Raw genomic sequence first — 22,051 nt, 5'->3', positions numbered from 1 at the left:
ATCACTCTCTATTATCTCTGCCATTGCCTTGGTTCACATCCCTGTCAGCTCTTATGTAGATCCTGTGGTGTCTACGTGGGGTGTCTCTCCCGATCAAATGAGGGCCCCCAAATGTGGGGTGATGATTGGGTCAAAGCCAGTGGTGCAAGAATTCACCTGAGGCAGAACAAAGGAGATAGAAGTTTATTGAATATACTGCAGGGGGTTGGGGCGGCCAGGACAGTAGAGGAGAGAGACTGTCAGCAATGAGGCAGTGGGTGGAGGCTGTTTTTAAAGTGGGGAGATGAGGAGGTATGGTGCTGTATGGAATTCTCCCATTTTTGGCAACTGTGCCTAATTGTAAGTAGCCCATTGGTCAGTTAGGGCTGATGGATACATATATATTTTTAAAGATTGATTTATTTATTAGAGAGAGAGTTTGAGAGAGTGAGTGGGGCAGGGTGGGGGGCGGCTGGGGACGGGAGCAGAGGGAGAGAATCCCCAAGCCGACTCCTCGCTGAGCGCAGAGCCCGACGTGGGGCCGGATCTCAGGACCCGTGAGTCAGGCGCTTAACCGACCGAGTCACCCGGGTGCCCCAGGCCAATGGGTGTTTTGAGGTGGGTCACCTGAGGGCCTGTTTGTATTCAACCAGCGGGGGCCCTGTGGGCCCTTTCTATATTCCATTGCTCAAGCCTGTTGCCTAAAAGCAGTCCCTACACACCCTGCAGTTAGCTTCTTCCCTGTATTCTACGACACATTGCCAGACAAATTTTCCAAATATATTGGGTATGAGGCTACTCTGCCTGCCCCCAAAAGCTTTACTTGACCTCCTGTGGGCTATGGCTAACGGTGGGGTTTTTATACTGGTGGTCCTGGGATGGAGACTGCAGGGAGATAGGTTTGGTTTGACCCACACAGTATTTAAAGAAATTTAAGCCAATACTTAAAGTTTGGGAGATTTCACCTAATTGAAATCCAGATTTTAAAAACAGGAAATCTGGCTACTCTGGGCTCTTGTTTCCTTGTGTTGGGCTGATGCCCGTAGAGAACAGGAGGACCTGTGGACTTGGGAAATAAGACATTTGGATTTACTTTTAGGGCAGATTGACTCATTGTTCTGGCAAAATCATCACTTTCACTTATGTAAATTTAAAGCAAGCATCTGCCTGTTGTCCTCAGGGAATGCTGATCTTTTAGTCTGAGAAGTTAAGTTCTCCACCTTCATAATGGAATGTATGCTTCGTAGCAGCCCTTGGTTACTTTTTTAGGAGACATATTTCTTAGGTCTCACCTGGTCAGCGTCATCACAGGTCACCTGGAGGTCACCTTGTGACCTCATCTGGTCTTGACCTTTTTTCCCCACGCTTGTCTTCCCCTGTCCTGCTGGACTGGGACCCAGGCTCTGCCCCTCTGGAGTGCTTTAAGTCAATCCCACCTTTTCTCCCACTCCTATTGGCTCTTCTCTTTGAACCATTCCTTCTCTTTCCTCCAGGCCCACTTGAAGCAGTTCAGGAAACCTTTGCTGAGAGCCTCTGTCAGAGCTCAGCGTGCAAACTGTGCTGGAGGCAGGTAATGAAATTTTTGGATTTTGAGATGCTCAGGTACCAAGTAGGTGGTGAGTTCAGGGTGTTCTTGAAGGTTCATTCCAGCCTGATGATTTTGAGATGTTCTAATCTGTGCAGTGCCGGTGCCTATATATTGCCAGGCATTTGGTATCTAGCTGTTTTTTTTGAAATCGTATTTCGTGAAAGGAACTTGGTTCGCACCCTCTCAGTGCATTATAAGGGCAACACTAGCATCAGTCTCCATTTTACAGATGAGGAAACCGTTTTCTTCAAAACTGGCACTCCAGATAGCTTTCCACACCTGTGTCTTATTTCTTCAAATAGATTGTATACTTGTCAAAGGCCACGACTGTGCTTTTGCCAGACTCTGTTATCGGTCATCATCCGTAAATGTTTACGTGCTGAGAGAAATGGTTTACTCAACCAGTGTGCGCCAAGGCCGACTTGACGAGGCTCCATGGGGGTGGGTGCAAAGGAGACTCAAGTCGAAAAGATGGGCGTGTCTCATAAGTTATACTGGAAGATAGGCCTCCTACCTGTGCACAAATACAGTACTGAGTTCTGGATCTCGAGCTTTGAAGTTAGATGGGCCTTGCTCTGTCTCCTCCTTTGTAAAATGCGGGTAAGGAGAGCATGTAATTTGTAGCAGTGGTTTTCAGCTGGGGTGATTTTTGCCCTGTGGGAGTCATTTGGCGATGTCAGGAAATCTTTATGTTACAACTGGGGATGGAGGGAGGACCGACATTTAGTGAATAGAGTCCAGGGATGCTGCTGAACGCCCTACAGTGCAGGGGACAGAACAAGAAATTACAAAGAATTACACTGACAGGAGTGCTGAAGTTGAGAAACCCTGCCTCGTTGGTTTGTGAAGATGAAGGCAGATAATGGATGCCATCTCAAAGATTGTAAAATCAGCTTTTAGGGGGGTGACCCCCAAAAGGCTCAATTTCCGTGGCATCTGTGATTCTTGCCAAGGAAAACCCTTTATGATAAGGATTTTGCACTCTCCTGTTTAGAGGACTCACTGGAGAGACTGTTTGTGTTACATTGTGTACTAACATTAGCTGGCTGGATTTATGGGAGCTGTAAAAACAATAGTTAATTTTTAGGGTGTTCCTGGTAAACTTCCTGCTTGCTTAACCGGTTTGTTCTGTGGAGATAATTTTGGTGTGTGGGTTTAAATCCTCTGATGGAAAATGTTTTGGTTAATGAATTTCCAAAATATATTTTGACAAGTGGGAGATGAAAAGTTTTTTGTTTTCACATCAAGACACTTCATGTTTTTCTAGCCCTAGATTTAAAACAAAGCCTCTCTCCCCTCAGTTTACTGCCTTACCTGCCAGCTGCACCCATTTGGGTATTTGTGGGAGTGGTTTGGAGAGCTGTTGGATTTCCATCTATTCTTTGTTGGGTTTGCAGGGGAGATTGTTATTTAAATTTTTTTGTAATTATAAAAGTAATATGCACTTTATAGAAGATTTTAGTAGTATAGAAAAACCATAAAGATGTAGTAAAAAAAAAAGTTATCAATAATCCTACCACACAAAGGTACAACTATGTTGCTGTGTTTCTGTCCATTTTTAAAATTTATACATTTTTTCCATATTTGAAATACTCTGAGTCTATGATTTGTTTCCCCCTTTTTATTTTACTTATTATTTTATTTGTCTTTCCCCACACTACAAAAATAACTACTATTTCTAAGGACTGTAAAATATTCCATCTAGGGATGTTTCATGATTAATCCGATTGCGGAGCCTGTTTTCAGTATTTGATGAACATCTTATGCCCTCAGCATTTTCTTTCAGATCATTTTTATTTTTATCATAGATGACCAGAAGTAGAACAAAAGGATGGGCATGCGTATGGATATCTTGATTGATATTGCTAATGGTTGCCAAAAACGTGTATACTGATTTTTGCCACCAGCAGCAGAGTGATAGTCTCATTTTAATAATATTTGACAATTTTCTAGGGGAAAAGATACTTCATTTTTCTTTTTTGTTTATTTGATATTAATGAGATCAAATATGTTTATATGACTGTTGACTGCATTTCCCGTTTAACAAACTGTTCATGAACTTTGCCCATTTATTTATTATTGGGGATTCATATTTTTCTCATTTGTCATAGACTATGTTATTAACCCTTATTAACCTTCTCTCACATATTTTGACCTAGTTTTTTTTTTCCTCTCATTTTCTATTCGGTTTGTCTTTCAATTTTGTTTTTAGTCGTATAGAAGTATAAAATTTTTATGTAGTCAGATCTTGATTTTTCTTCTTCATGGTCTTCAACCTTGCTTTGTGTTTACTGAAATGAACCCTTTTCTGTTCTGGAGGTCACTATACTGAATTGTCAATGTTTAAAATTCTGCCCCCACTCTGCACCACGATATAGTTTCCCAATGAGGATAAATGGGCCTCGAGTGCCTGATTGAATCTGGGCACCCACTTTGTACCATGAAAAAACCTCCCCATTTGTGTGTGTGTGGTGGGGGTGTGTGTGGGCGGGCATGAGTGAGTAGGGAAAGTTGATGAGAAAGGGTGGGGCTCCTATTGGGTCATGGCTTGTTTGGTCTTAATTTCCTTTCCCACAGGGTAGATGTGAGCTTCCCTGAAGGCAGGGGCTTCTATCTGTTCTTACATGCCTGAGTAACTGGGACCAGCAGCTTGCCTAGCGAAGTATGGCAGTGCCTGGCACGGAGCTGGCCATGACCATTCTTTTATTTCTCTAGTGCCGGAGAAGGTTCACTGAGTAGAGACTGTGGCCAAGTCTCCTCCAGTCCTTACCCCTTAAGTTTCATTCTCTTGGGCTCCAGACTCTGTGTTGCTCAGGCCTCATTAAGGTAATTCACTGCCATGTGGGTGGGTTTCCCCCTGGTGCCATTCACCAGCTGAAGCTTGAAGAGAAAGGTAGTAATAGCAAATACAAATAGTGCTTACTTGTTTTGCAAAGTGCTTCGAGTACAGCTTTTTTATATGCTTCTCCCCTCAACCTTAGGAGGTTAAATACTATTTTCATCTCCATTAATTTGGAGGAAACCACCACTCAGTAGAAGCATAATTAAAATCTAGAGCTTCAGACCCCAGAGCTGATCCTCTGTACTTAGGAAACAATTCTGTCGTTGTAATTTCTGATTGTAATTTCTTGGTGGTACTACTGGGCAGGAGGTAGCAGCAACTTTGGGTTTTGGAGTCAGGCATATCTTCGTTGGAATCCCAATAGAGTCCTGTCTTAAGATTGTGACTTTGTGACTCGTCCAGCCTGAGCCGTGGTTTTCTTGTTTGTAAATGGAAGCAACAGTGCCTACCTTGCAGGGATATGAGAAAGATTAAACTGAAGTTATATATACAAGATGCCTAGCACAGCACCTGGCTTACTCATTGCAGGAGCTCAGTAATGATTGCTGCCTAGTCTTAAAGCTAAAAATGCTTCTGTTCTTTTTTGTTAAAAAAAATTTTCAGAATAACTGGCAAACCTGCTCAGACTTGTGAAATTTTAGTAAATATTACTTATATTTCAGTGCAAGAAACATTTATCTGGCCTATTTATTATCCTATTGAGTAGATGATTTTGTTTTCTGTTATGGATGTCAACTCCTACTCTGAAATCCTTCTGCTTAGAGAACTTTGTGGTGAATCCCCTGCCTAGGACTGTACTCACAGCCAAAATAAAACATGTTTTGTCTACATGTTTATGTAAAAAAAGCACAGGCAGTTTTTTGGGAGGGCCATAACCTAGTCATTCCTTTACACATAGTTGAGATTTTTGGCATCATTCATGTTACTTCTTACTTGCCCCATGTATCATAAACATTCAGGTAACAAAGCATTCTTAAAAAGGAAGTTGTAGGGACGCTTGGGTGGCTCAGTCATTTAAGCGTCTGCCTTCAGCTCAGGTCATGGTCCCAGGGTCCTGGGATCAAGTCCTTGATTCAGGTCATGATCCCAGGGTCCTGGGATTGAGTCCTGCATTGGGCTCCTTGCGCAGTAGACAGTCTGCTTCTCCCTCTGCCTGCTCCTCCCCCTGCTTGTGTGCTCGTGCTCGCTCGCTCTCTCTCTTAAAAAAGAAAAACTTGTAGAAAATCATGAGCGAAGAGAAAGTTGCTTAAGTAACTCAGGAGAACAGTTGTTACTTAAATTTCCATTTTTCATACCATATATAAATTGAGTTGGATCTGATTGGTCCTTATGCTAGATTTTGTCATCCACATAAAAAGCCTCCACTAATATGAAATTCTGCCTAAAGAATTTCAACATGAGGATGGTCTTGCCATTTAACTTCTATTGTGTTTATTCAGATTTTTTTCACTTTAATAAATTGAGCCAAGTAATTATAAATGTTAACTTAGAGTTCTCTTATAATCCAATGCAGCCTTGTTTCTACGGAGTTAAAGATAATGCCCTTTGTCAATCTTCTTTAAAATGTGTCTTAAGTCTTCTTTCTTTTGTCCCTGAAGCCATGGTTGCATTTTCAACAATACACCATCTTAATATTGGAATGGGGAAAGGTTAATGTGAGTGGGGCTTTATTGGGTTAATAACTAACCTTCTTGTTCTTATTCTGGGAAATTTGGTCTTTTGCCCATGGTTTTTCCATCTCCCATGGAATGGAGGAGACATGGTGGTAGGAATGGAGAGACAAAGATGGGAAAGTCTCTTTTTAATGTAATTTATAGAAGTTACATAAGTTAGAGTCATAAATTAGTTGCATTTTTATATAATTCATGCCATATGTATATGCTTTACATAACACATGGATACAGTTAAGTATCAATGATTAAGTGAAATTTACGTGATTTCTAAGTTCCTTGTGTCTAGAGTTCAAGGATCAAAGTGAATGAACTGTTGGCAAAATCTTGTGACTATTGTAAAGTGAGTGTAGGACTGGGTGTAAAACTGGGTGTAAAATGCTACACCCAGTTTTAATGGTAGGTAGGCAGTTGTTTTCCTAAAATTCAGGCCTAATGTTTGATTTCTTAATTTGCAGCCAAAGTGGACATTTGGGGCAGAGGTGGAGTGTTGATAATGGTGAAGAGAGTAGATTAAGCATGGAAGAATATAATCAATGCTGATATGACTATTAATTTACAGGATACAAAGGCCTAAAGACTGTCTGTGCTTTGTGATCTCGAGATAGCAATCTAGTTGGGCCCCCTGAGCCCATCACTTCAGCCAGATCGTTTTGGCACCAGCCCTCTGAAACAAAGCCTGAGAATGCAGAGAGTTTTACCAGGCATTTCTTGTTGCTGGCTGGTTGGCTTATGGAGTAAATAGAGTAATTAGCTCTCATTAGCACTCCCACAAGCTGTAATGCATCCACCTGAGGCGAAGAGACGCTTGCTTCTGTTCCTGAAAATGTGAAAATCCCCATCTGATCTCTTCGGTCTGAGCATTTTTGCACTGCAGAAACAGAATGCCAACTTGGCAAGAATAAAATCCACCAAGTGTCTCAAATGACAGTAGCAAATCCTACTGACCAGGGTGGAAGGCTTTCCTAAGAGCAATGGCTGTGTCTAAGAAATCGGTGAGCCTTAGATAGCCTTCCCCCACCCCCCACCCCTGCCCCGCTTCTTGTGTGTTTGACTGACACGAACCAGGTTAGTTCAGAGATACTGAACTCTGGTGGTCCTCTAACTTGATCTCTTTTACTTCTTGTCAGCTGTAGTTCAGAAGTTGTGGTATCAACAGAGTGTCTGGGTTGTTTCAAGTCTTTGAGAAAGAGAGAGCTCTGAGGGTGGTTTGTGGCCCTGTTCAGGACCACCTGCCGTGGATAGTCCTTGTTCCTCTGAAATACAGATCTGTAGTTATGAAGCTGGGGGCCAGAAGGCACATGGAGGAAGCAGACAGTCTTGAGGCTTTGTACACAATCCTGGAGAAATATATCGAAAAACTGCAAATTGGCGGATTTTATAGGAAAGAACCCTGAACCAAGAATCTGGCAATCTGATCCCAACATTGATTAGGTGTGTGATCCTGGGCATGAAAGTGAGCTAATAATACCAGCCCTGCCCTCAGAGGGAGAGCTGTGAGGGTCCAATGAGACATTGTGTAAAAAGCGATAAAACGTTAAGCAGGAGTGTGATTTTTAAGTTGAGTTTTTCATATGGAGTATATTATCTGCATTTTTAACATTCTGAACCCAAACCTTTGGTAATAAGATACAGACACTGTGCAAATACCTGCTATTGCTTGGACTTCTACTTTTGTGACATCCCTCAGTCTATCCTGGGCCCTCAACTGGGCTAGAGCCTGAATGACTGGTTGATGGATCCTCAAGGGTTCCTGGAAAGTGGTACTGCCTCCTGGGCAATGCTGTAGCAGTGGCTCTTGATTCTTGCTCAGGCCCGTCTGCCATCTGCTTTCTTGGGGATGCAATAATACTGCAAAGTCATCAATAACCTGTCAGCTCCACGAATTGTTCCCTCTTATTGAAAGTTTGAGATGCTGGGGATAAAGTGTTCAAGACTTCGTTTCCTACTTCTATGTAGAGCTGTGTAAGTAGCTTGAGACTGATTTCCTAGTATTTGAGGTCCTGAAGCAAGTATGCCTCATGTGGGGAGGGGCAGGCTTCATTTGCTAAGCTTGAAAACATCAGACCCGGCATCCCGTGATCCGGTGTCAGTTTTCAGTGCCACGTGATGTTGTGACGGGCACCTCACTAGCCTGGCAATGTCTCACCTTCCTTGCTTGTGAACCTGTGATATTCCTGGGCATTGTTTAACTCCTATCCCTGTTGATTGCCTTGGGTTGGTATTCAGAAAGTGATCTGGGCTATCAAAAACGTGTAATTATTAAACCAAGTCATAACTATTTTTCAAAGATTGTTTTCGGCCTTCCTAGGACCTCTGATAGTATGTTGTGATAGAACATGTCTAGGGCCTATAACTTCCTCAGTAGAATTGAAAAAAATAACTTTCTGCACTTAGAAAACAGCAAACAGCCTATCTTTGATGAGGTACACTGGACGCGTCCTGAGACCAGGAATTGGGTGCTGAGGGATTTTAGGGCTGAGGAAAAGGTAGTAGGATTCAGTGGAGGAGAAGCTGACCAGCAATGCAGTTGCAGCAGAGGCCCCAAGGGGAGCTTTGGGGTTGGGTTGGCCCCAGTGGAGGCAAGGGACTGGACCTTTGTATTCCTGAATCAGCCCATTGCTGGCAACTGGCCACCCCCTCTGGTGGCTTAACCTTGATGACACAGTGTCCTGCAGCTGGCTGGGGGCCTTCCCCTTGAGCTGTCAGCAGCCAGGATGAGTGCAGCTGGCTCCAAAAATGGGGTTTGGGTGAAGCACACCAATGTCTACTCCCCTGTCCCAAAGAAGGTAACCCCTTAAAAAAGAAACAAACAGTAATAGATGGCACCAAAATAGTGGCATATGTGGTCTCTTTATCTGCAAAGTCAGAAAGTTTGGATCCCTTAGCAAAACTGAAGGAAAAGGTCATACCTTTCTGTTAATGATAAACAGATCTCTAGCCTTTCAGAAATTTATGAGATACTTGGGTAATATTTACACCTGATTGTGGCATAGCCGGGGCCAGCTTCTGTATGTGTGAAATGGCTGGCCTGTAATTGAGTGATTTTTGCCTAAGTATGAATTACTGCAAGTTTAGAATGTTAAACCTGTGTGTACAGAAATGCATTTGTTTCTGGAATATTCAAACTCACGTTGAATTTATAGGATTGGTGGGTCACCACCACAGAAGTCAGGCAAAGCAGGTTAAGGCACACAAACCATCAACCCCAGAACTTTCCAGGGGACCCTGCGGCTGGAGGGCAAATATGGGAGAGTTCTAGCCTCTGTTGAAGTTCCAGTCACCTGATAGGGCATTTTAATATGGTTGAGGATAATAATTTAGGAGTTATATTGCCAGAGGATAAATTAATGTGCTTTGAAAAAAGTGAACCAGTTTTCTGGCATTTCCAAAAGCCAGTTGTACTCAGCAAATGTCTGAAACTGTCTGAAATGGTCTGTGGTGTAAGTGGGATGGGTAAACAAGGCCAAAGCCACCCTACATCTTTTCCAACCTCAGATTAAGTCATATCTGCAATAGCAAACACAGTTCTTCCTCAATTTCTGCCTTTCGAGTGAGTGAAGGAGGCAGTGGGTTCTGCTGACCCATCATCTCAGTAGTCCAAGTGTGTTGTGGGGCCTGGAGGTAGGGATGTCTGATGATTTGGGCCTGGCACAGAGCAAAGGTGTGCATTCTGACCAGTGGACCTCCCTTCCCAGAGACTCCCCGTTCACTGCTACGTAACTCTTGTATTTTTTGCCTTGCCACTCAAGAGCTCCGAAATGCCAAGTCATGCAAGATGTTACTAACCTGTTTGTATTCCAAGTGTAGTGGAGAGATAAATAGGTCACTGTTCCTTACTCAGAAACTGAATAGCTCCAGCTGCCTTCATGGTAGGTTCTGTATTAGACATCCGTATCACCTCTCGGAGGGTTGTGGCGATTTGGTGATTGCACGTGAAGGAGGTGATCTGCCAGCTGGTTGATTGTATTACCTGGAAAATGGGAGATGGCATAAAATAAGCTTTCAAGGTTTCCTCAGATGAGAAGGAAGTTAATGTAGCATAGTGACTCTGCTGCAGAGGATGGGCTGAGGTGAGTTTGTCGAACACGTGCTCCGTGTCTTCTTGAACTCTCCACTGGATGGTCTTTCTCCGTGTGATCCCTCGAGTGTCAGGTGATCTGATAGTGCAAGGAGCCGGCAAGGCAAGCCATAATGTGGATCGTGTCTTCCTCCGGCTTGTCTATCTTTCTAACATGCCTACACATGTGCATTGGCATTCTGGAAAGTTCAGACGGGGAATCTCCAACCACGACTTTTCATTGTGACTCACATCTGCAAGGGATGAATCAAGAAGAGTTTCTTTGCCAAGAAGTGTGGTACTATGTAGGGAGAAGTAACTCAACTTCGAAGAACCAGAATTTTAAAAAAGGAAAAAGATGGAGGAAGCCTATCAAGAAAAGGGAAAACCGTGGGGTGATCTGGAGGGTGTTGCCTGGAGCTGTGGGAACTAAGTCAGGAATAAGAGAAACAGACAAAAGTCAAACAGAAAACATTGCCTGGGGGCGCCTGGGTGGCTCAAACCGTTAAGCATCTGCCTTCAGCTCAGGTCATGATCCTTAGGTCCTGGGATCGAGCCCCTCATCGGGCTCCCTGCTGAGCAGGGAGCCTGTTTCTCCTTCTTCCTCTGCCTGCTGCTCCCCCTGCTTGTACTCTCTCCCTGTCTGATAAAAAAATAAAAAATCTTAAAAAAAAAAAAAAGAAAAGAAAAGAAAAGAAAACATTGCCTGTTAGGGCTGCCCCGAGTCTGAGGACCAAAGCAGCACCAAGGGCCTTTGAAGTGCACTGCACAGAAAACCACCCCGCGCATCTACCTGCTTTTGCCTCTGTTCACCTGGAGCAAAAGGGTCTGACACACTCCTGGAGAGGATGCTGTTTGGTCATTTTGAAGGCAAGACCTCGAAGTGTGGGGGTGTCTTGCTTCCTTCTCGAGCTGATGTGGCATCACCAGCCTGAGAGAGGACACAGTGATTAAGGGCACAGGCCTGGGAACCACACAGACTTTTGCCACTTAGGTGTGACTTCAACCTGGGGACTCAGAAAACAGGCATGCGGATGAAACTGGTTGTATTTCATGGGGTTATGGCGAAAGGTTTAGCGGAACATAATGAAGTAAGTGCTTAAAACGAGGTAAGTGTTGTTACATGCCAGGAGTTGTTGTGGGATTTGTAAAAGGCACCTTCCTACACTCTCTGGCCCCACTGTCACGCTTTGATCCTGAGCTTGGTCTCCACAGGGAGTTAGACACTATCAGGGCTCTGCTGGGTTATTAAGAGCAGCGGCAGGTCCTTGCCAAGGGCTCTGCGTGTCCATACGTTGCCCTTCCTGAGTGCTTAAACCCCTTGATCTCTTCTAGAGCCTTGATCTTTTCTCCGGCAAGGACAACCACACACGTTGGCTTGGAATGGGTCTGGGCACTATTTTTAAATCTCCATGGATAATGGGTTGCTCTGTTAAATATATATAAATATTCACCTCCTAAGCATCTTTTGTACACAAGACACTGGGCCCATAAGGGCGCAGGATGAAGTAGTATATTGGGGCTGCCTGCTGTGTGTTAGGGGTTTGCATGATTATGTTATTGTGCCTTCCCACAACACTAAGAGAGGAAGGCAATATTGCCAGTTTTCCAGAGATTAAATAACTTGCTCAAGAGCAGAGATAATACTCAGTTTCACTAAATGTAAGACATGTTCCAATTTCAGCAGTGTTGGAATGTGAAAAATTATCTTCCAATCAATGAAAGGTAGTAAATAGAAGAACCTAGATGTTCATTCCTGCCTAATTGCAAAGCTTGTGTCACACACAAGAACTTGCGGTCGATCTAGTTGGCGAAAATCAAACGAGCACAGATGAGAGGACACCTAATGTGTTAGGACTCGAAAGGGCAACAGTATGATAGTTGGTGTTTATTGACTACTTATGATGTGGCAGTGCTTTTATGTGCTCTAATTCATAAGAGCGTGGTGCTCTTTACAATTACTCTGGGGTGGATACTGTTATAGTCCCTTTCTCACAAACAAGGCAACGGAGATAGGTACTCTTATTCCCATTCAAATGAGAAAACTGACACACAGAAAATGTCCCAAGGTCACACGGCTAGTTCTAAAAATAAATTCTATAACACGGTACTTAAGAGTTCAAGTTTATCTATAATCATGACAGATCTGGTTAAGGTTCCAGAAGAGTATAATCTGATAGAAGGCTGCTCATTGTCCTCTAGGAGCATCTGACCCAGACCTGCAGTCAGGAGAAATTCCCAAAGACAGTGAGTGGCACCTGAAAGAAAATGGGAATGTTTTTTATCTCCATCCCTAGCTGCTGTGATGCTAAAAATAATCGTGGTCACCCTAGGTTAGGGACCCCTGCTAGTACCATCTTTCTGAACTGGCACTGGCGAGAGGGAACTGAGTTTATAAATAAAGTTCCAAAGAGCACCTGACGTGGTTTAGAGGAACGTTGTAAATCAGACAGTTGTTTGGGGCCTAGGAGGATAGCTGCATGGATGATCTTGGAAATCCAAAAAAATTGGGGGGAAAATACTCTTTGATGACTTTTGTATTTGAAGTCACTTACAGATGAACAGCCAAGTATTCTTTTTAGTTTTTATGTCATGTTCTGCCGTCTCAGGCCATGGGAGAGCCCCATCTGTGCTCACATGCTGGCTGGCCAAAATGTCTGTGGCAACTCAACCACTTGGCTTTCCATTTGTCTCTAATTCCTTTTATGGAATTAGTGATTTTCATCTCAAGTTGCTGTGTTGCTAAAAGATATGAAGATTGTGTATCAAGCTGCCATCTAGAAATAAAGCAGAATATTTTTAAGTGGATAGTTTTTCTGTCATTTAAGAATAAATTTTGACAGAATCTGGCGCCTAAGTAAACAGGTGTTAGAAGACAGTGAAGGAGCCTGCAGAACGTGGAATCCTAATTGCTGAGTAGCAGACTGCATTCCAGGTGTGTGTTTGCTTTCTCAGGACTGGCTGACCCACGGTTTCCTTATCTTTAGAAAAAAGGGGTAGGTAAGATATTCCCACATGTCTCTAAAATTCTTTTGACTCGTACATTTCTAATCCTAGCATGGCTTTTGTTCTGACTAAATCACCAGGGTGCCCGCCTCTAATGCCAAATGTTGAATTTTTGGTCTCTGACTTCTGCTGAATGAATCGAAATGAGTGGTGTATTTTCAATTTGGATCACCTGTGGATTGCATTTCAAAGGGAAAGTTTTTTTTTTTAAGATTTTATTTTTTTATTTGCGTGCGCGAGTGAGAGAGAGCGCGCTTGCGCACAAGCAGGGGGAGTGGCAGGCAGAGGGAGAGGGAGAAGCAGGCTCCCCGCTGAGCAGGGAGCCCTAGGAGCCCGACTCAGGGCTCGATCCCAGGACCTTGGGTCATGCCCTGAGCCAAAGGCAGATACTTAACTGAGCAACACAGGCGCCCCCAATGGGAAAGTGTTGTGGACATTTTCCTTGCACGTCTTTTAAATAGACAGACTTATTACTGTTAATGAAGAGAATTGAACTGTGGTAGGTTTTGGGTCACGGTGCCATTCTGCTGCCTTAATCCCTGACAGTCAAGCCAGAGTCAGTGTCTCACTGAGTGGTTCTGAACTGTGGTCAGAACACTGACACTGTGTATAGGTTTACTGAAGGGGTGCCTGGAGCAGAGAACAACTGTTTGGGTTGCTTTGAGAGAGGCCCAGCCGTGGAGCTGTGGACATCGAGGCTGGGACTAAGGGTCAGATGAGGCTGAGGATGGGGGAGGAAAAGTGTATTCCTATCCAGCTCACTGAACCAGCAGTGGGATTCTAGCTGTGGTTCCCAGTCCATGTCTCACAGGGGAAAAAGGGTCTTCTTTCCTCTGGCTCAGAGCTGTCTGGTAACACTGAATTTAATCCGCTGTGGCCCGGCCCTGGTCACTGCCCTGGGTGGGGCCTACAGTGGATTTACAGTGCTATGAAGAGAGCAGAACTTCTTCAAGTGGATGACTGACAAGTCTGAGCTCGCCCTCCATAATGCTGCCTCTATCATCGCTGAGTCCAGCTGGGTTGGGGATTGTGCTCAGTGGGGCCCTGGGTGAATGCTGTTTTGTGCCCCGTTGTGTAGTGTCCTTCCACAGCCTTTTCTGGCTTACTGCTCTCTTAACTGTCCAGAGGCTGAAGGCCGTTGGCTGCCCTGCTGGAGAACCCATCTGCTTGTATGAGCTGACCTCATGGGTCGGCCTGCAGAAACCCAGGGGTGCTCAGGAAAGCTTTCTGTGAATGTGACCCAAAATACTGTAGAACATGTATTGGGAAAGCCTCTGGAGCTTGATGAGTTCTCACCAACGAGCCTTCATGTTCTGTCGCTAACTCTCTCGGGGTAATGGATTTCTGTGAATTGGTGATCTGTGAACTGAATAAAAAACCATTATTGTCTGCAGAGTTTGTCTGTGATAAGGAGAAAGGTCCCTAAGAAAATACATTGATCACTTTGGGCCTTAGGCTCAGAGACTCAACATGCACAAGTCTAGAGAGTACCATTCACATCATTCTTCTTGCTGGCCTTCATTGGATTCCCTTAGTCATTCTCCATACCTTTTGAGAACATTTTTGGGGAGATCCTCTATTAGGACAGGGAGATAGAGCTGGCTGAGGCCAATAATCGAGTAGTTCCTACTTCTGTTCTCTCCTCCAGGTCTTCAAATTGAACGAGAGAATACTTTCTGAATTCTATGTGTTATCTAAACAAATGATGGAAGAGGCACTTGATAAGCAACTCTTGCTTGTGCCTTGGATAAACCTGCTGTCTTACAGAACTGAATAGGACACAAAGACGTGACTTTTGGGAATACCAGTGTTTCCACAATTTTGATACCAAGGGTGCTTAACAATTCCCGTCTGGTTAACATTCAGTGCTTAGATGTGTATTAATGGTAAATTACTTAAAACTGGCAACTTGTAGATATAAGCTGGCAGTCCTGTTAAGACTTCTGTTATATTCTGAAGATAACACATAGCCATGTACAATCAAGACAACTGAAGTAGAGATATCAATGCTGGTAGAGGTAGTGGTCATGCTCGGTCCAACAAAACAGTTGTGTGTGTGTGTGTGTGTGTGTGTGTTTGTTTGTTTTTTAAGATTTATTTATTTTAGAGGTGGTGGAGGGGGAGAGAGAGAGAGCAAACAGTGGGGAGGAGCAGAAGGAGAGGGAGAGAGAATCTTAAGCCGACTCCAAGCTAAGCCCGGACCCTGACAACAGGGCTTCATCTCATGACCCTGAAATCATGACCTGACTTGAAACCAAGAGTTGGTCCCTTAACCGACTGAGCCACCCATGTGTCCCCCAACAAAACAGGTTTTTAAATTAATGAATTAATTCATTAATTAAAAAGATTTTATTTGTGAGAGAGAGAGAGCGAGCACAAACAGGGGGAGCGGGAGAGGGAGAAGCAGGCTCCTCACCAAGCAGGGAGCCTGATGCAGGGCTCCATCCCAGGACCCTGGGATCATGACCTGAGCCGAAGGCAGACGCTTAACCAACTGAGCCACCCAGACACCCCCAACAAAACAGTTTTAAATGAATTATTCCTTTCTTACATATTGTCATTCAGATTTCTCAGTCTCTGTTTAAAATGATTGCTTTACGAAAACTGGTATTTTCTTTGGTTTAAAAAAAAAAAGATGTGCATTAGGAGGAAATGATTTGGAATTTCGAAGTGCTTACCACAGAGTTCATACTCAGCATTTTTATCAGAGATTGGGAGTTGTGGTTGAAACAAAGCTGGAAGAGACCACTGGTGACAGAATTCAGAAAATAACCCTTATGAGAGGACATGGTGAAGTGAAGTGGATACAATTTTAATTAACAGGGCTATATGTTATGTTGTGAATTTACATTTAAAAACGTAACTAAAAGTGAAGATGACTTCGTTGGAAAAATCCTTCCTGGGGGTTGTCGTTGATCACAAATGTGTGATGCTCTGCTAACAGAGAGTTAAGGAAAGTTAACCTTACCATGTTTAGCAGATTTAATGGAAGTTAGTGTCCATTTTCCTGGAGAGAACATTCCCTTTGTGCTCCGTGTTGGAGATTTTTTTTTTAAATATTTTATTTTATTTACTTGACAGAGAGAAGGCGAGAGAGGGAACACAGTAGGAGGAGTGGGAGAGGGAGAAGGGAGAAGCAGGCTTCCCGTGGAGCAGGAAGCCCGATGCGGGACTCGATCCCAGGACCCCGGGATCATGACCTGAGCCGAAGGCAGACGCTTAACGACTGAGCCACCCAGGCGCCCCCGTGTTGGAGATTCTTGTGCTAGACTCCATACACTCCATTTTAAGGAATGTTGCCAAGTTGGAAGGTTGCCAGTGTTAGGGTGGGGAGATAGTACGACCAGAGGTCTGAAAATTGTGACCTAATCAGAGTGGTTTGAAGGACTGGAGTTTGAAGTCCTGGGAAGTTAAGGGAGACAGGGCTGCAGCTATAAAACTTTTGTCAGCTTACCATGCAGAAGTATTGTTTTATCCCTGAGGACAGTCCTCATTGGAGATGAGGCTGGGATGGGGTGGGCAAAATGACTCAGGGAAGGCAGGCCCTTCCAGTAACTGAAGGGGTCTAGCCATTTCAAGGGGGTGAGAGGATTCATTGAGATGCGTCAGAAAATATCTAGACTTTGATAAGGTTCTATGATTTTGTAAAATAGCTGGTTCCTTCCGGTTCTTTTAAAAAATTGCTTTATTCAGGTGGAAGAAAGTCATCCCTCTTCCATGGCATAGGTTATAGAAAGTGCAACAACTGCTTGTTTCTGATGAGAACTGAGAAAGCTCTGGAAATGTCTCTTAACATGGCTTTTCTCGTTCCTTATTTTTGCAGATCCTGTCAGGACTATAGATCCCTTATGCCTTTGTTTTGTTTTGTGTTTTACATGGGTGGGCTACATAAAAGTGACTAATTTATGCACAAAAGATTGCTACTGGTTCCCCCTCCCCCCCCCATGGGCAAGCTAAGCCTTGTGTTCCTCTGCTCAGCAGAAATTGTGCTTTTCTGTGGAGGAAATCATAAATCAGGATTGAAGGCAAAAGATATTTTAACCCAAGTCTTCCCCCTTTCTCTAAGGAGTAACAGTCGCTTGACTATGAGATAGCACTGCAAAGACAGAATTAAACCTTTTTGCCTTTTGGCAAGCTTGTATTTTCACTGACTCACTCTTTTTAAGAAATACTATTTTGGGGGGGGGGGAAGCACCTGTTTTATGTTAATTGTCCTGATCTCTATCTCCTGACTCCTGTGTATTTATTCTTTTAAGCATTTTCAGCACCATTTTACATAAGATTATGTAAATAGCCTTATGCTTGAAAGAGGCTGTGCATTGGGAAAAAAAATTTTGTCCATGTTAAACTTACATTTAGTGTTGTGGTGCCTGGCTGGCTCAGTCGGTGGAGGGTGTGACTCCTGATCTCACAATCGTGAGTTTGAGCCCCACGTTGGGGGTAGAGGTTACTGAAATAAATAAAACTTCAAAATAAATAAACTTACATTTAGTGTTTAGAACTTAAATTGTGAGACTTAAGTTGAATTATGAGTAATGAACACAGAATATTTTGAAATTAGCGATTAGGCCACTGAATAAAACTGCTTCCTGAATATATCTGTTACTTTTGGAGTATTTTTTGGCATAATACCATGCTGGTTTTGAGTCATTTTGTTGTGGTTGATATGCTAGTTTCTGGTGGAGAAATGAAAGGTCTGGTACAGGTTTTTATTTCCTACATGCCTAACTGTAAGGTTTCTGACCTACAGAAGGCTGATATGGACATCCCCATGGCCATCTGGGAGTGACAGAAAGCATTAACTTTCATTTCTGTATTTTAATGAAAGACCTAAATACTGGAACAAATGTTGTATGAGACTAATCTTTAACCGTGTTTCCATTCTCTGCCAATGGTAACATTTGTTATAACAGAGTGAAAAACCAGTTTTGGGATATCCCCAAACAAACTTTGCTGGCAATCTCTAGAACATTGGTACCAGACTAGCTGTTGTGGGCTTCGCTTGCATGACTGGTTACACAGATTTTGTGAAAGATTTGGATGAGGTTAGGTTTACAGGAGTTAGGAATTCAAAATGAAGTCTTCTGTTGATTGTTTCTTTCTCCCAAGAATTGAATGTTGTCCACAATAGAAATCGTTGTCATTTACTGAAGGAACAGGAACCTTCCATTCTGTCTAGATTTGTATTGTTTTGGAAGAGTTTTCTTCTTGCCTGCCACTCTTAGGCAAACGCAGCCCTGACATCTAGCCCTGACCAGGAGAAAGCCAGTCACAGAATAACTGATAAACCACCTGACCTCTCTGCTTCGTATCTCAAACTTGTTACTTCTTGGAATTGTTGGATTGTTGGAGGCTAATAAATTAATGTGTGTAGGCCTGCATTTCTAAGAAAAGTGATTATTTTACTTTTCCTCTGGAATATATATTTGGAGGAAGGGGTGAGAGAGGGGTCAAGAGTCTTAAAAGCTCAAAGGCCCCTTTTAGGTAACATACTCCCTCCCCGAAAACTCAACCTTGTCCGAGTGTTTACTGACTTGGCCAAGTGGCTTGGATTTTGTTTAATCTCAGAATCTGAAATTGCATCAAGTCATGTTATTTGATAATCCTCCATGACTGACTTAATATGTATTTTTAGGAAAGAGAAAAAGCAGCCTGCTTTAGACATCTCATAGCTTAAGTTATTTTTAAATTAATGAAGGAAAATATTTTCTCCTCTTGCTGAGCTTTTTTGTAAAGTCAAACTAAAGTTTTGAGGAGTAACATCATGGTAACAATACTTCTACAAGTAAGGTAATATAAAGAAATACAAGGAAAGGGAATCATCTGAAAAATTAAAACATGAAGGTGGTTACCCAGTACCTAAAACGTCTGTAGAATTACTTGATGTAGATTTTTACATGGGTATATTTGCTACTTACAAGAGCTCTTTCTTTTGAATACTCATATTACTTTTATGGTTAGGTCAGTTCACAAAAAGTTTCCAACACTGTAGACATATTACATTTTGTCTAAGTGCTAAATGCCCCCCTATATGTTTTATATGAAAAAAGAGTAGTGCAAATTTATTGGAGACAAACCTGGAATTACTGGAATGTGAACTGCCTTCTTCTATTTCTAAGTGCTCAGGAAAGTTCTCTCTCTCTCCCCTACAGATTTCCAAATAGGTTCTCTAATTTTGTCTGTTTTGGGATAATCCTGTGTGCTGAGAATTACTCAGTTGTTTATAGGATTCCATTTTATGTTGAAGCTCTATTCCTTTATTTCCTGGAGTCAGTGTTTTGCATCAACATGGCCTTACCATGCTCCATATGACTTTGGGGTATTTGTGTACAACTTATACGTTCATGGGATTTTTGTAATGCAGTGGGTATGTTTGAGTGGAACTTGGCTCTTGGAATATTTTGGAATAAAATTATTAGGCATTTTATACTTTACAAATGCTTGATTAGCATGTGTACCTACTCTGTTTCTCATAGATTTGTCTTTTTCCTAAACACTTTCCTGGTGTTTCCAAGATTATTTGGTGTTTAGAACCAGTAACTGTGATTTTTATTTTTTATTTTATTTTTATTATTTTTTTAAAGATTTTATTTATTTGACAGAGACAGCGAGAGAGGGAACACAAGCAGGGGGAGTGGGAGAGGGAGAAACAGGTTTCCTGCGGAGCAGGGAGCCCGATTTGGGGCTCGATCCCAGGACCCTGGGATCATGACCTGAGCCGAAGGCAGACGCTTAACGACTGAGCCACCCAGGTGCCCCGTAACTGTGATTTTTAAATGAACAGTGCTACTTCCAGTAATTAGATCGTACAACCAAGTATTGGGAGTGTTTATTTTCATTTTATCTCTCTCCTTCCCAGAATGGGAGCAGTACAGAAAAGTGGGAATATGTGTAGTTAAGCAGAATATTTGCATGTTATGTCTCACTATCGCATGTAGGTCAAGAACTATCTTACTTTTTGAGGGTGGTTGGGGGAAAGCATTTGAGTATGTACTCCTTGCCCTGCCTCCCACCCCCACACACAAACACCACACACAAACACAAACATGCTGCTCAGACTTGAATACGACCTATAAAATGTATATGTGTTTCATCTTCTGCAAAGCTTAAGTGTAAAGGATCATGTGTAGAGTCCACTGTGTGGCCTCACAGTAAGGAAGCTGTGTTATTGTAAAATCTTATTAGCATCCCTAGAGGTAATAAGGTTAAGCTGATTAATCTCAACTTGCCATTAACCTGTTTTGCTGGATGTAACTCATAGCCATAACAATGATTTTTAAGCATCTACAAGTATGTATGAAAACCTTATTGGTGCTAAATACTAATAACAGTTTGTGTTAGCTTAGTTTTTTTTTTTAATTAAAAACACTTTTTAAACTCTAAGATTTTTCTCATGATTCCTGAGGTTTGAGGAATGTGATGGTTCAAGGGGGAAAAAAAAAAAACCAACCCAATAATACAGTACCAGAACTCTCTGTTATTTTAAATTGGATCATAGGGATACCTATGGTATTTGAAAACCTAATCATAGTTATACCTCCCAGCATAATTATAAGCTCCTTTCCTCCCAGACATGAAAATTAAATGGTGAAATTTCTGTGCACACACACAGCCACGGTGTGGAACAAACCCTGCCATTTCTCTACACGAAAAATAAATGTAATGGGGCCAAGCTGACATTCGCTAGAGAGGACGCATCGGCCAGGAGATGGTAAAGTTTTTATTCCTCCTCCTCAGAAAACAAGCTAGAAAAATTGTCCTTTAAACTAGAATGTCAAACGAAAGCCGCTGAGGCTTCCCTTAATGATTAAATGAAGTCTGTGTAATATTCTTCTCTGCCGAGAGAATTTGTATTGACATGATAGGTAAATATTACACACGGAAAGTTCTAGGTATTTGAATGTTTTCAAAATTTGTAGTCAGAAGTTTGTTCTTGTGTAAAATATATTATTTTTTTTAATCTTTGCAAATCCAGGATTTTTCCCCTCCATTCACAAGTAGCTGTCAGTTAGCCTGCATTTTAAGTTCAAAATTTTGGCTGTTTTAGATCACAACTAAAGAGGAAGAAAAGGTTTAAAGGAATAAAAAGGTTTGTCTGAGAGGTGAGTTCATAAAATCTCAGGGATGAATTAAATGCAAAGTTAGTCTGTTTTGGTGGTTTGGATTTGGTGTTCTTTACTGACAAGTGGATCCTGTCAGTTTGGGTTTTGGTAGTTAAGCTACATTAGCCTGGTATTCTCCTTGAGAGCGACTCGCAGAGGGTAGATGGAAGGAAACAGCCCAGGTTAACACATGAGCCGCATCCAGTGCATGCTATGGCTTACTTGCACATATTAGCTGTTCCTTAAAGCATATTTGGTTGGTCTGTGCTTGGCGGTAATATGGGCAGAGACCACTCTGGGCTGGGGTGCTCTTACTATGAGCTGAGCTGAGTATTGACTGTTTTACTTATATCCAGACAGCCAGATGAGGTGGGTACTAGTGTACCTCCACTGAAGCTAAAAATCAAAAACTAAATCCAGCCCTCCTGATCCAGAGCCAGACAACCTAACCATTTGTCCCAAGAGAACCACCCTTAGGGTCACTTTGATGCACTTAAAAACCAACTTGATATCCTATGCACCGAACCTTTTCTTTTTAAAATAATAAGTAAAACTAGAAAATGGAAATTTATAATCACCTCATCAGGAAGAAGTGATTATTCCTAGATTTGGTGTTTTGAACTTCAGTTCTCTATTTATGGATAAACAGTGCTGTTTTTCTTTTACGCAGAACTCTGATGGCTTTTCATCGCCCCCAGAAGGAAATCCCATCCAAAGTCTTTCCATGCGTTCTGCTTGGAATGCTTTCCCCCAGAGAATTGCCTCTCTCTCTCTCTCTCTCTCTCTCTCTCTCTCTCTCTCTCT

General features: G+C 42.5%; 1 protein-coding gene across 11 annotated transcripts in view; it reads left to right on the top strand.

Moving 5' to 3' along the window:
* The first annotated feature begins 1,465 nt into the window (after positions 1-1,465).
* PPFIBP1 (PPFIA binding protein 1) overlaps positions 1,466-22,051 on the top strand; it is a 153,820-nt gene continuing 133,234 nt past the window's right edge. For 8 of the 11 annotated variants that reach the window (XM_073877794.1, XM_073877793.1, XM_073877792.1 and 5 more), the window contains exon 1: positions 1,466-1,549. The gene's annotated coding sequence lies outside the window, so the exon portion shown is untranslated. Of the gene's footprint in view, positions 1,550-14,798; positions 14,934-20,751; positions 20,857-22,051 lie in introns of those variants that run through there. The other 3 variants (XM_073877786.1, XM_073877785.1, XM_073877784.1) reach the window with 3 other exon arrangements.

Source organism: Callorhinus ursinus, unplaced genomic scaffold (genome assembly GCF_003265705.2).
Source record: "Callorhinus ursinus isolate GAN/ISIS: 27379988/994484 unplaced genomic scaffold, GSC_fseal_2.0 scaffold27, whole genome shotgun sequence".
NCBI classification, from domain to species: Eukaryota; Metazoa; Chordata; class Mammalia; order Carnivora; family Otariidae; genus Callorhinus; species Callorhinus ursinus.
This window is presented reverse-complemented; position numbering and strand designations above follow the sequence as displayed.